The sequence below is a fragment of the Neodiprion pinetum genome, chromosome 6 (assembly GCF_021155775.2).
Source record: "Neodiprion pinetum isolate iyNeoPine1 chromosome 6, iyNeoPine1.2, whole genome shotgun sequence".
Taxonomy (NCBI): domain Eukaryota; kingdom Metazoa; phylum Arthropoda; class Insecta; order Hymenoptera; family Diprionidae; genus Neodiprion; species Neodiprion pinetum.
This window is the reverse complement of record NC_060237.1, coordinates 17,064,063-17,077,870: the sequence shown is the minus strand read 5'-3', so window position 1 is coordinate 17,077,870 and position 13,808 is coordinate 17,064,063. Positions and strand designations below refer to the sequence as shown.

The 13,808-nt window shown below is 37.2% G+C and overlaps 1 long non-coding RNA gene across 1 annotated transcript; it reads right to left on the bottom strand.

Moving 5' to 3' along the window:
• Nucleotides 1-4,790: 4,790 nt before the first annotated feature.
• On the bottom strand, nucleotides 4,791-6,625 carry LOC138190319 (uncharacterized). Its single transcript, XR_006883817.2, has 4 exons — nucleotides 6,555-6,625; nucleotides 6,373-6,448; nucleotides 6,224-6,289; nucleotides 4,791-5,870 (listed from the first exon to the last, which is right to left on the bottom strand). It is a non-coding gene; the product is annotated as an uncharacterized lncRNA (long non-coding RNA).
• Between the last annotated feature and the right edge of the window lie 7,183 nt (nucleotides 6,626-13,808).

The following is a 13,808-nucleotide window of genomic DNA, read 5'->3' as shown; positions in this document are numbered from 1 at the left end:
TACAATAAATTATTTCAATTCATTTTTCGTGCAAGCACACATTCAGTAACTATGAATAAGCTTGTACAATTTATTATATTATTAATTAATTAATTAATATTCCTATTTATATTTAATGGCAATTGTAATTATATTTCATCTGAAATATTACAAACTTGTCACGTTTACAATAAATTATTTCAATTCATTTTTCGTGCAAGCACATATTCAGTAGCTATGAATAATCTTGTACAATTTATTACATTATTAATTAATTGATTAATTAATATTCTTATAATATTTGATGGCAATTGTAATTATATTTCGTCTGAAATATTACAAACTTGTCACGTTTACAATAAATTATTTCAATTCATTTTTCGTGCAAGCACACATTCAGTAGCTATGAATAAGCTTGTACAATTTATTATATTATTAATTAATTAATTAATATTCCTATTTATATTTAATGGCAATTGTAATTATATTTCATCTGAAATATTACAAACTTGTCACGTTTACAATTAATTATTTCAATTCATTTTTCGTGCAAGCACATATTCAGTAGCTATGAATAATCTTGTACAATTTATTACATTATTAATTAATTGATTAATTAATATTCTTATAATATTTGATGGCAATTGTAATTATATTTCGTCTGAAATATTACAAACTTGTCACGTTTACAATAAATTATTTCAATTCATTTTTCGTGCAAGCACACATTCAGTAACTATGAATAAGCTTGTACAATTTATTATATTATTAATTAATTAATTAATATTCCTATTTATATTTAATGGCAATTGTAATTATATTTCATCTGAAATATTACAAACTTGTCACGTTTACAATAAATTATTTCAATTCATTTTTCGTGCAAGCACATATTCAGTAGCTATGAATAATCTTGTACAATTTATTACATTATTAATTAATTGATTAATTAATATTCTTATAATATTTGATGGCAATTGTAATTATATTTCGTCTGAAATATTACAAACTTGTCACGTTTACAATAAATTATTTCAATTCATTTTTCGTGCAAGCACACATTCAGTAGCTATGAATAAGCTTGTACAATTTATTATATTATTAATTAATTAATTAATATTCCTATTTATATTTAATGGCAATTGTAATTATATTTCGTCTGAAATATTACAAACTTGTCACGTTTACAATAAATTAGTTCAATTCATTTTTCGTGCAAGCACATATTCAGTAGCTATGAATAATCTTGTACAATTTATTATATTATTAATTAATTGATTAATTACATTAATCCTTACACAATATTTTTGATGTGTTCCTATACTAAAAATATTCATTACTATTCCAGGTATTACCCGAGGTGGTCGGAGGTGGACGAGGAGGAGGACCAGGTGGACGAGGAGGAGGACGAGGTGGACGAGAAGGAGGCGGGGTGGGTCGTGGGAGAGGACCTCTCCTCTCCTCAGAGGAGGGGAGGGGGAGGGGCAGGGAAGGGGAGAGGTGGGAGGGGAGGGGGAGGGGGAAGGGACGGGAAGGGCAGGGGGAGGGGTGGGCGGGAAGGGGGAAGGGAAGGGAAGGGAAGGGAAGGGCGGAGAGGGGCGGGAGGGAGGGAGGGTGGGCGGGTGAGAAGGGGGGGGCGGGGCGGGCGGGCGTGCGTATGTGTGTTCTGCTATTAACTCTAACGGGCTCGCATCGACATCCGTCCTCCACTCCCACCCTCCCACCCACCCTCCCTCCCGCTCTCCCTCCCCCTCCCGCCCCTCCCCTCCCGCCCCTTCCCTCCCCTCCCCTCCCCGCCCCTACCCACCCCTTCCCTTCCCACTCCCCGCCCACCTCTCCCCCTTCCCAGCCCCTCCCCCTCCCGCCCCCTCCCGCCCCTTCCCACCCCGCCCCTCCCCATCCCTTCCCTTCCCCCTCCCCGCCCACCTCTCCCCCTTCCCAGCCCCTCCCCCTCCCTCCTCTGAGGAGAGGAGAGGTCCTCTCCCACGACCCACCCCGCCTCCTCCTCGTCCACCTCGTCCTCCTCCTCGTCCACCTGGCCCTCCTCCTCGTCCAGCTCCGACCACCTCGGGTAATACCTGAAATAGTAATGAATATTTTTAGTATAGGAACACATCAAAAATATTGTGTAAGGATTAATGTAATTATTCAATTAATTAATAATATAATAAATTGTACAAGATTATTCATAGCTCCTGAATATGTGCTTGCACGAAAAATGAATTGAACTAATTTATTGTAAACGTGACAAGTTTGTAATATTTCAGACGAAATATAATTACAATTGCCATTAAATATAAATAGGAATATTAATTAATTAATTAATAATATAATAAATTGTACAAGATTATTCATAGCTACTGAATATGTGCTTGCACGAAAAATGAATTGAAATAATTTATTGTAAACGTGACAAGTTTGTAATATTTCAGACGAAATATAATTACAATTGCCATCAAATATTATAAGAATATTAATTAATCAATTAATTTATAATGTAATAAATTGTACAAGATTATTCATAGCTACTGAATATGTGCTTGCACGAAAAATGAATTGAAATAATTTATTGTAAACGTGACAAGTTTGTAATATTTCAGATGAAATATAATTACAATTGCCATTAAATATAAATAGGAATATTAATTAATTAATTAATAATATAATAAATTGTACAAGCTTATTCATAGCTACTGAATGTGTGCTTGCACGAAAAATGAATTGAAATAATTTATTGTAAACGTGACAAGTTTGTAATATTTCAGACGAAATATAATTACAATTGCCATCAAATATTATAAGAATATTAATTAATCAATTAATTAATATTGTAATAAATTGTACAAGATTATTCATAGCTACTGAATATGTGCTTGCACGAAAAATGAATTGAAATAATTTATTGTAAACGTGACAAGTTTGTAATATTTCAGACGAAATATAATTACAATCGCCATCAAATATTATAAGAATATTAATTAATTAATTAATAATATAATAAATTGTATAAGCTTATTCATAGCTACTGAATATGTGCTTGCACGAAAAATGAATTGAAATAATTCAATGTAAACGTGAGAAGTTTGAAATATTTCAGATAAAATATAATTACAATTGCCGTGAAATATTATAAAAGTGTTTTACTCACCGAGCACAAATCCTCGTCCCCCTCCTCCTGAATCACCGAGATTACCCGCAACCACCCCTAACTACCTCCAACGAAAACCGCCAACCACCTCGAGTTATACCTCGAATAGTAATAAATATTTTCAGCGTGAGAACAAATCAAAAATAATGTGTAAGGTTTGATATAATTTTTTTATCGACATATTTTACCAAAAAGATTATGAGAAGATTATAAAGTTATAGAAATTTTATTAGCGCACCGACCGCTGCTGAATTTGGGCGTGCGCGAAAAACGAATTGAAATAATTTATTGTAAACATGAACCAGGAACCACGGAGCGCTTATCCTGGAAGTCGAGTTTCACCGCGTAGCGGACCCGAAGCGCGAGATCCGGGAGGTTGAGAACCCGGTACTCGAAATACGTAGCGGACCCGAAACGCGGGATCCGGGAGGTTGAGAACCCGGTACTCGAAATTTGCGGAGCGCGACTCTCATCCGTCCGCTCTACTGCGCGGTTGTTTCCAGACTGAGGAATTCGGCTAGCTGATTTTGAATTGGTGACGTCACTTTCTGAACATCCGACATCCAAACTATGGTTTCGAACTTTGATACTATGTATGATGATGTATGATGTACGATGTACGATGTATGATGTATGATGTATAAGGTATGATGATATGATATGATGTATAATGATTTTAGCTTTCACATTTCATACAAGAAATACACACTTCATCTCTCCTGCCGATTCCAGACTCAAGCGGCCAGGCCCTTCGATGGTCAGCCGTTGACTGAAGATATATCCTTCAGTTAACGGGTCAGTTAACAACGCTGCCGTTCTGCGACAGTTGGTCGATGAAAAATTTTGCTCGTATCTTTCAAATGTGTGTTAAAATACACTCGAAGTGTTAAGAAGCTTCGTTCTTTCTCTCCCTATCACCTTTTTAGGTCTTTAAATCACTACGCTGCTTTAAATACTGTCTCATATACGAAGCATCCATTTCATCTCGTTCAAAATTAGCGCATCCGTGATGTATTGCAGTTACTCTGAATTTTTTTCCATCCGAATACTTTTCGAAAAACAATTCTGCTTCTCTACCCAACGTAGATACTTCACTCTCGACTAGCTAGAACAGCGTTTCGATTATATGCCTACGAAAATTCAAGATCGAGAGAGCAAATGAAAAGTTGTCGGAATAATTATGAATACTAATGTTATGGAATACATCGAGCGCGCGTCGAATAGAATTCCATTTCGAAGTGAATAATTCTTCTCTTTGCATATCATAGCTGATCTAGTAATATAGGTAAATAGGATGGTTGGAGGTGTTCGGAAATGGTAGGACATTTCAAAAGTTAAAGTCGACGATGATCCGGTGCATCAATTTTATCGTTACAGATTTTCGTTTCCCATGAGGCATAGAGTATTCAACAACGATAATGCAGTCCTTAAAATTCATCATTCATCTCTGTCTGGAAAGCTAATTCGCAAGGCGTGGTATTCTAGATATGTCAAAACTAAGCTAGCGGCACGTGTTTGCATTATTAGAAAAATACCCGTACGCTTCATACACTATTTCTAATCTTTTGCTACATTTGGTTTAATCCCCACGCTTCCACAGTACGAATAGTCGGAAATGTTTTTGATTATCCATAATAAAATAAAAGAACTAACAAAGCTTAAATTTATTGTTGAAGCTTTAATGAATACATCAAACTGCGGTCGAATTCATTTATTATTTGCACATGACCTCTGTATATTTGATAAATTATTCCTAAATACATTGAAACATATGTATTTATAATGAAATATCATGCAATGGGCTGTGTAAACTATAAACTATAATTTCTATCGAATAGCTGCTCTTATGTCAACAGGGCTTTGAGACTCAGTTAAGTTGGATCTAGATTTTTGCCAACGTATGTAGGACATTGGGTTACAAGAACAAATGCGAATTACGAACAACTCCGTATTAGAGATAAGGATATTTTAGTTCAAGTATACCTATACACAGAAATCCGTATGTGAATATACTAAAACCTCTGTGTTTATTGTAAAAATCTAGTTTTAAACATGTGTATATATGTATATACACATGCATAAGTATACATATACATATATACACATACATGTACATAAATAATTGCCAAGAAATTAGAAACACTCACAACTTGTCGCAAATAGAGTAAAACGTAAGGTTAATAATATACAAATTACACAAGCGCACCATAAAACGTGGCAACGGTAATCCTAGTGCAGTGATTGTATAAAGTGAAGAAATATACATTTACATATACATGATGTAAATTAATAGTCTAGAAAAGAGTATTTAGAGAGCTTATCTAATTCCGATCTTGTCACAATAGATCATTAATATAATCAATATACGGTTAAAGCTGTATTAGCTACATTCACTATTAGAGATAATATTTTTTATCCATTTTTATAGTTATTTAATTTCTTGTACAACAATTTTTCAAATTTCACCGCAAAATGCCCAACGAGTTCTCGTAGTGCAAATACGAGTCCAATTACCTTACAGATGGCATTACATTGATTTTTGCCTTCTCGCGTCGAGTTAGAAATACCGAGAAATCTCGATGAGAGCTCATTTCTATAAGATTTATTGTGGTGCTATATGAAAGCACAATGGCAAGAAGAGAGGAGCAATCTGCATCTTAATAAATCTTTTCTTCTTTATACGTAGCACAGCGATGTCACGTCGGAGGATATGTACTAGTGGATCACTAGGTGGGGCACAGAACTGAAACATAATTATGTTGAAAATTTTCAACATCTCTTACAGAAAGTAGGTACGTTGCCAGACCTTATATACCAACAATGAATATTCATAGAGGCTATATTCATAAATACTTACAAAAGTAAGCTAATATTTTACCCGCAATTGCTTATTAGTGATAACTTGATATGATTATAATTTGGTTTATTACGGTTTACTTATTTTCAGACAATCCTGAAGTTGTATTCCAAGTTTTTCTAAAAATTCATAGCCTGAATAACATTACGAACTTCAACCTCATGATAATAACTGGACCGTGAAATATACAAGTGTTTATCTCGCACGGATTCAAGACAAGGTGAAAGAAATCAACCCACCTTTCAATATGTAGTCCGTTAATAATGTGGGCACCGTTGAACTATCCTCATCAATAGCCTTTAATACTGAAAACAAAAACATATTATTAATTTCGAATGAAGTTATTACGTAATTGTTGGTACTGTTACCAAGAACTTGTAAAACTTACTCTTAATGAGGACTTGTAAAGCTTGATTATCAGGTGGGCCACTGTCCATGTGATAAGGTATCACTGTTGTCAAATACTGTAAATTTTCAATATATTTTTGTCTGGTTAGAAACGTATCTCATAGGTCTAACAAGATTGACAAAGTACTAATCAGACTTTGCTCGTAAATCTAAGATGCCTACCTTGGAATCTTGTATGGATCTATGCTGCGGCAAAGGGCTATTACTATTTTGTATTTGGTTTCTCTTCTCTGCCCCCCCCCCCCCCCCCCCCCACCGCCCCCTCCCCTTGCACCCTGCTGCTATTACTACTACCACTCCTATTTCTACACCTACTCCTGATCCTACTCCTACTTCTACTCATGATACTACTTCTTCACCTGATCCCACACCTACTCCTGATTCTATTCCTGATCCTACACCTACTCCTGATCCTTCTTCTATTCGTACTTCTACTTCCACTCCCACTCCTACTCCTACTCCTACTCCCGATCCCACTTCTACTCTTCCTTCCATTCCTAATCCTACTTCATCAAATATTATAATGATGTTAAACTCACCGAGCACAAATCCTCGTCCTCCGCGTCCACCGTGTTCTCCTCGTCTTCCTCGTCCACCTCCTCGTCCACCTCCGAGCACCTCCAACCACCGTCAACCACCACCAACGACCACCACTAACCACTTCGGATTATACCTGGAATAGTAATAAATATTTTCAGCATAAGAACACATCAAAAACATTGTGTAAGGATTAATGTAATTAATTAATTAATTAATAATATCATCAATTTTATTAGCGCATTGATAGCTACTGAATATGTGCTTGCGCGAAAAATGAATTGAAATAATTTAATGTAAACATGACAAGTTCGAAATATTTTAGATAAAATATAATTACAATTGCCATCAAGTATTATAAAAGTGTTTTACTCACCGAGCACAAATCCTCGTCCACCTCGTCCACCTTCATCTCCTCGTTTTCCTCGTCCTCCTCCTCGTCCACCTCCGGCCACCACCAACCACCGCCAACCACCTCGGGTTGTACCTTTAATAGTAATAAATATTTTCAGTGTAACAACACATCAAAAATATTATGTAAGGATAAGTATAATTAATTGATTAATTAAGAATATAATCAATTTCATTATCACATTTATAGTTACCGAATTTGTGCTTGCGCGAAAACTGAATTGAAATAATATATTGTAAACATGACAAGTTTGAAAAATTTCAAATACAATACAATTACAATTGCCATTAAATATTTCAAAAATCGTGAACTCACCGAGCACAAATCCTCGTCCTCCTCGTCCTCCTCCTCGTCCACCTTCGACCACCTTCAACCACCTCGAACAACCACCGATAACTACCTCACCTTATACCTTGAATAGTAATAAATATTTTCAGCATAAGAACACATCGAAAATATCGTGTAAGGATTAATGTAATTGAGTAATTAATTAATTAATCAATTAATTAATTAATTAATAATGTAGTGAATTGTATAAGCTTATTCATAGCTACTGAATTTGTGCTTGCACGAAAAACGAATTGAAATAATTTGTGGTAAACATGACATGTTTGAAAAATTATAAATATAACATAATTACAATTGCCATTAAATATTATAAATAATTTACAAGTCGTTTGAATTTTTTGTCCCGACCTTGCTTGGTGGTTTGAAATGGAACCAGCCTATACTCTTACTCCTACTCCTACTCCTACTACCGCCGACCACCTCCGTCCTCCTCGTTCACCTCGTCCCCCTAGTCCATCTCCTCCTTCTTCTCATTCTTGTCCTCCACGTCCACTTGACCCTCCACCTCCGCCTACTCCTCCTACTCCGACCACCTTCAACCACCGCCAACCATATCCAACGACCATCGCTAGCCACCTCGGGTCATACCTCGAATACTAATAAATATTATCAGTATTAGGACACATCAAAAATATTATGTAACGATTAGTATAATTTTTTTATCGATACATTTCGCCGACAAGATTGTGAGAAAATTATAAATAATTATACAAATTTTATTAGCGCATTGATAGCTACTGAAGTTGGGCTTGCGCGAAAAACGAATCTAAATGATTTATTGTAAGTGTCAAGTTTACAAAATTTCAGATAAAATATAATTACAGTTGCCAGTAAATATTATAAAAACGTTATACTTACCGGGCACGAATAGTAACATAGTATTTGATTACAATTATTCATTTTGTACTATTATCGTATACAAGTGGTTAAAAACTGAAAGCAATGAATAATTATATAACTAAATAATTAGGTAACACCGAAAAAAGATCAATCATAAAATCAGATAATGAAGAAATAATATCTTCTATGTCGGTTCAAAGTGGAAACCAGGTTCTTTAAATGCTGCCGTATGAAAGATTGGGAAAAGTACACATATTTTCTTTCAAATCAATCAAATACGATAAGATTTAAGCGAAGCGTTGATTGTCGGTTATTTTTTTTAATGGGAGATAACTAACGAAGCTTTTTAAAAAATCGAGTTTCACCAGGTAGTGGACCTGGAGCGCAAAAACTACGGAGCGCTTATCCCTGAAGTCGAGTTTCACCATGTAGTGGACCTTGAGCGCGAAAACTACGGAGCGCTCGTCCTGGAAGTTGGATTTCACGAGGTAGTGGACCATGTGCGCAGAAACTACGGAGCGCTTGTCTTGGAAGTCGAGGTTCACCAGGTAGCGGACCTGGAGCGCAGGAACCACGGAGTGTTTGTCCAGGAAGTCGAGTTTCTGCAGGTAGTGGACCTAGAGCGCAGGAACCACGAAGCGCTAGTACCGGAAGTCGAGTTTCATGAGGTAGCGGACATGGAGCGCAGGAACCACGGAGCGCTTGTCCTGAAAGTCAAGTTTCACCAGGTAGCGTGCCTTGAGGGCAGAAACCATGGAGCGCCCGTTCTGGAAGTCGAGGTTCACGCGGTAGTGGACCCGGAGTGCAGAAACTACGGGGCACTTGTCCTGGAAGCCGAGTTTCACCAGGTGCGTACCTGGAGCGCTCGTCCCTGAAGTCGAGTTGCATCAGGAAGCGGACCTGGAGCACAGGATCCAGAAGGTAATGAATCCGGTACTCGAAATTTGCGGAGCGCGACTCTCAACCGTCCGCTCTACTGCGCGATTGTTTCCAGACTGAGGAATTCGGCTAGCTGATTTTAGATCGATGACGTCAAGAGAAAAAAAATTTTGGGTGACGTCACTTTCTGAACAGCCGTACATCCAAACTTTGGTTTCGAACTTTAATACTATGTATGATGGTGTATGATGATATGATATGATGTATGATGATTTCAGTTTTCACATTTCGTACAAGAAATACGCACTTTATCCTTGCTGTCGATTCCAGACTCAAGCGGCCAGGCCCTTCGATGGTCAGCCGTTGACTAAAGATATATTCTTCAGTTAACGGGTCAGCTAATAAAGCTGCCGTTCTGCCACAGTTGGATTTTAAAAAATTTTGCTTGTACCGTTCAAATGTGTGTTAAAATACACTTGAAGTTTCAAGAAGCTTCGTACTTTTTCTCCCTATCACCTTTTCAGGTCGTTAAATCACTACACTGCGTTAAATATTGTCTCACATACGGAGCATCCATTTTATCTTGATCAAAATTAGCGCATCCCTGATGTCATGCAGTTACTCTGAATTTTTTTCCATCCGAATACTTTTCGAAAAACAATTCTGCTTCTTTACCCAACGTAGATATTTCACTTGCGACTAGATAAAACAGCGTTTCGATTCTATGCCTACGAAAATTCAAGATCGAGAGAGCAAATGAAAAGTTGTTGGAATAATTATGAATATTAATGGTATGGAATACATCGAGCGCGTATCGAATAGAATCCCATTTCGAAATGAATAATTCTTCACTTTTCATATTATAGACGTATTATTGTAGGGTAATCTAGTTTATCTCTTGGAAAATTATAAAATTTACAGTATGCATTACGTATTAATCGCGAATGGGTCATATATATTAATATCCTACATAGACCGCACATAAATATATACTGTTTGGTCTCTGCGTCATTTTTACATCTGATCTATTATTATTTATGATCTATGTATACATTATTCTCTCGGGTACCTATACCTCAATTAAATCACTGTTTTGCTACGAATTTTGGACGAAATTTATTCTCATTAATAATTTCTTGTATAGCCGACAAGTCGGTTAGTGTACACACAGGCCAAGTACTGGTTTGGGTTTACCATTGCAAAGACTGTGTTACTCGGAAGGTGAATGCAGCCAGCATCATGTCGAAATCGGTAATTCTCTGATGTTCTGCAGTAATTTGTCAACTCTACCGTTGGAACATCTCAGGGAGCGCAAACGCACGACGATTTTCGGTTGTCACACCAAAGCCCATTGGGGCAAATGTCTATATTCTTCAGTCAACGTAAGAGGTGTTTGGAGGTGTTGGCGGTGATCGGTCGTGGTCGAGGAGGATGACGAAGACGACGATAACGAGTGGTCGGCGGAGGACGAGGAGGGGGACGAGGAGAACCAAGGTGGTCGGTGGTGGTCGGAGGTGGTTGGCGGTGCTCGGAAATGGTAGGAGGTGGTAAGCGCTGGCAGGAGGTGGTAGGAGGTGGTTGGTGGCAGTAGGAGATATTTGGAGGTGATAGGAGATTGTAGGAGGTGTATGGTGGTGGTTGGAGATGATTGGTAGTAGTCGAGGAGGACGCCGACGACGAGGACGACGAGGGGGTGGAGGAGGAGGTGGGGGAGATGGCCGAGGTGGACTCAGTCAACGCGTTTATTGAGATGGAGTTTGTTTCACGCTCAGCCGACTATGGCGCTGTAGTTTTCTCTGTGTTGCCAACATAACTGTCTAGTGTAAAAAATTAACCGTCTCATATTCATTGTCCCCAAGTTTACATATGAACTATGTAATATCCAAGTGCGCGATGGAATTACAAGACATAGTCGTACGTTGAATCTACGAAACAATGTGTGGCAGGTATCGAACTTGAACCGTCTTCCTTGATAATTCTAACAATAAGTACAGTTAACTGTGAATGCTCATAAACCATATATAAATTGACTGAAGATTTTTTAGACATTTTTTTGTGTTCAGCAGAATAGTCGTTGCAAGCGCAATTTACTCACAAGTCATAATGTTAGTTACGTATGACACTTGCATTCGTTGGTCACATGAATCAACAAAGTTCTGTATGATCCAAATTATAGAGATTCGATTGTGGGTATACATCATCTAATAAAATTGTAACAGCTTTCTCCCTGCGCCCAGACACAATAACAAGTTTCGACATATCGTCATGGGGTGCACCATTAATAATTTTTTTCTACGTATTCGATTTTAGCAGAACATTTGCGTTTACCTCCAAAGCCAAAACTGTTCACACCGACATAACCGCCGTCCCATCGCGTCGGTTCGGTAATAACTCAGATACGACCAGTCTTCAGTAATTCGATTTCATCGCGATGGCAATGATAATTTGTATTCGGCGAAATGATTCCACTCACCATCGCAAGTATAACCTTCTAATGAAGTGTCATCTATTACTATTATGGATTAGACAACACGAATTTGGTTAATAATAGTATATGAAAATCAGTTTCTAGACTGCCTTTACCCATCTCTTCAAAAACAATCAAGCTTATAATAATGTATAATAATATACGTATTTAATATATACGAGTGGCATTAACTTCTTCAGGGTCATCTGCTTTGGTCCCAGTGCGATGAGCCTCTAGGTATGCCAAAACGAATGGTCAGATTTCGCACTCTTGATAAAACTGTTCCAGTAAAATATGTTGCATGTTAGTCGACTGAAACGTAATTCCCTCTTCTTTGAAACCATCACAATTTGTTTTTGTGTAAACAACACGCGCATAAATACATTTCACATTCTTAAATTTCTGCAGATAAATTGCAGATACCGCTTCACTACGATAGTAGCCATTTCTGTCAGCATTGAATGATTTACATCTTCCGTCTGCCGAAGTGAGGAGTAGTAAGAAATATTATATTGTGCAGCGAGTGAGCAAAAGTGTTGATTCTAAGTGAGTGCGGATATCATACCATCTCAGAATCGTCGTTGCCCACGAGTTGCACACGGTATTTTTCACAAGGCGATTTTGGCCGCCTACTGAACATGAACAAAAGATGCTATTTCCATGAATGAGTAGTAGTTGGGAAATGGTAAAGCACTAATTCACTATTGTTATTGTTGTTGTTAACTTTTTACCATAATCGAAAAATATAATTGTAGGTACAAAATGAAAATTAATTTTGTAGCCGTTACCAGAAAGTCTAGTATCCCTTATGACTGTTTTTGGATGCGAACTTTTATCTTGTGCTTGCGATTATTCCATACAGTCAAATTCTGATATATTTGGTAACATATACCATAAGGGTCATTTTTCAAAGCTGTGCATTTCGAGATTGAAGTAAAATATTAATGCCAAAACGTATTGTACTTTCGTGTACACGTAAATAAATGAAATTATAAGCTTACTTCGATCTGAACATAGTCACTTGTTACGCTATGACTAAAAATGATAAAACTTTATAGCACTTCTCGACGAAGTGCACATACTATTTTCCAATGTGTTATTAATACGTACTTTACGTCATAAGCGCACGGTGTTATACTTAATGCAACTTCGAAAGTAACCGCGTTAAGAACGACACTTGTGACCGAAGGAATCTCAACATCATTAAATATGCATACGTTGTCTATGATCATAATATTTCGCTGACCGTATGAGACTGCCACATGGTTACCATACATAATACATTTTAAACAAGAACTTAGGACTCACTATCTGTGCGGACATGCTTACAATTTGTCTAGGATAAGACGAAGCGCATTACAGATTTCATTGGTACACCGTTTTAATCACATCATAATAGATATCATTCTACATAAACTGTGTCATTTTGTTAAAACTTCGGGGAAAGAAGTTACACAGTTGTGAAAACATCGGAAGCCGACAAGTTCATGGAAAACTGCAATAATATCAGCAACACAGAGCATAAGTACTCGTGGCCTATGCAATTTGAAACCCTACACGACTTAGTAGGTAACTTTGCGTCCTACTTTTGAATAGTAAATAATGATATTGCCATATGCGATACAGTTCACAAGAAAGTATAGCGATAAGTGTCCCGTGTTGCAATTTCAATAACCCATTTGATTTTTGAAATACTTACTATATATTTGAAATACTTGATAACGGCCGATGATTGTGAATCCATGCAGATGCTTGTACCGAAAAGGTCAACAGTGTCCATTTTTAGGGTTGCACTGCAATTTCAGGTCTTCCCAATGCTACATAATTATATATCACCGACATCTCCAATTCGGTAGGAAATTGGTAATACCTACAGGACGTCTGAGGATTGTTCTTCAATCTTGAGGAGGTCAATCTAAAACCTAACAAGACG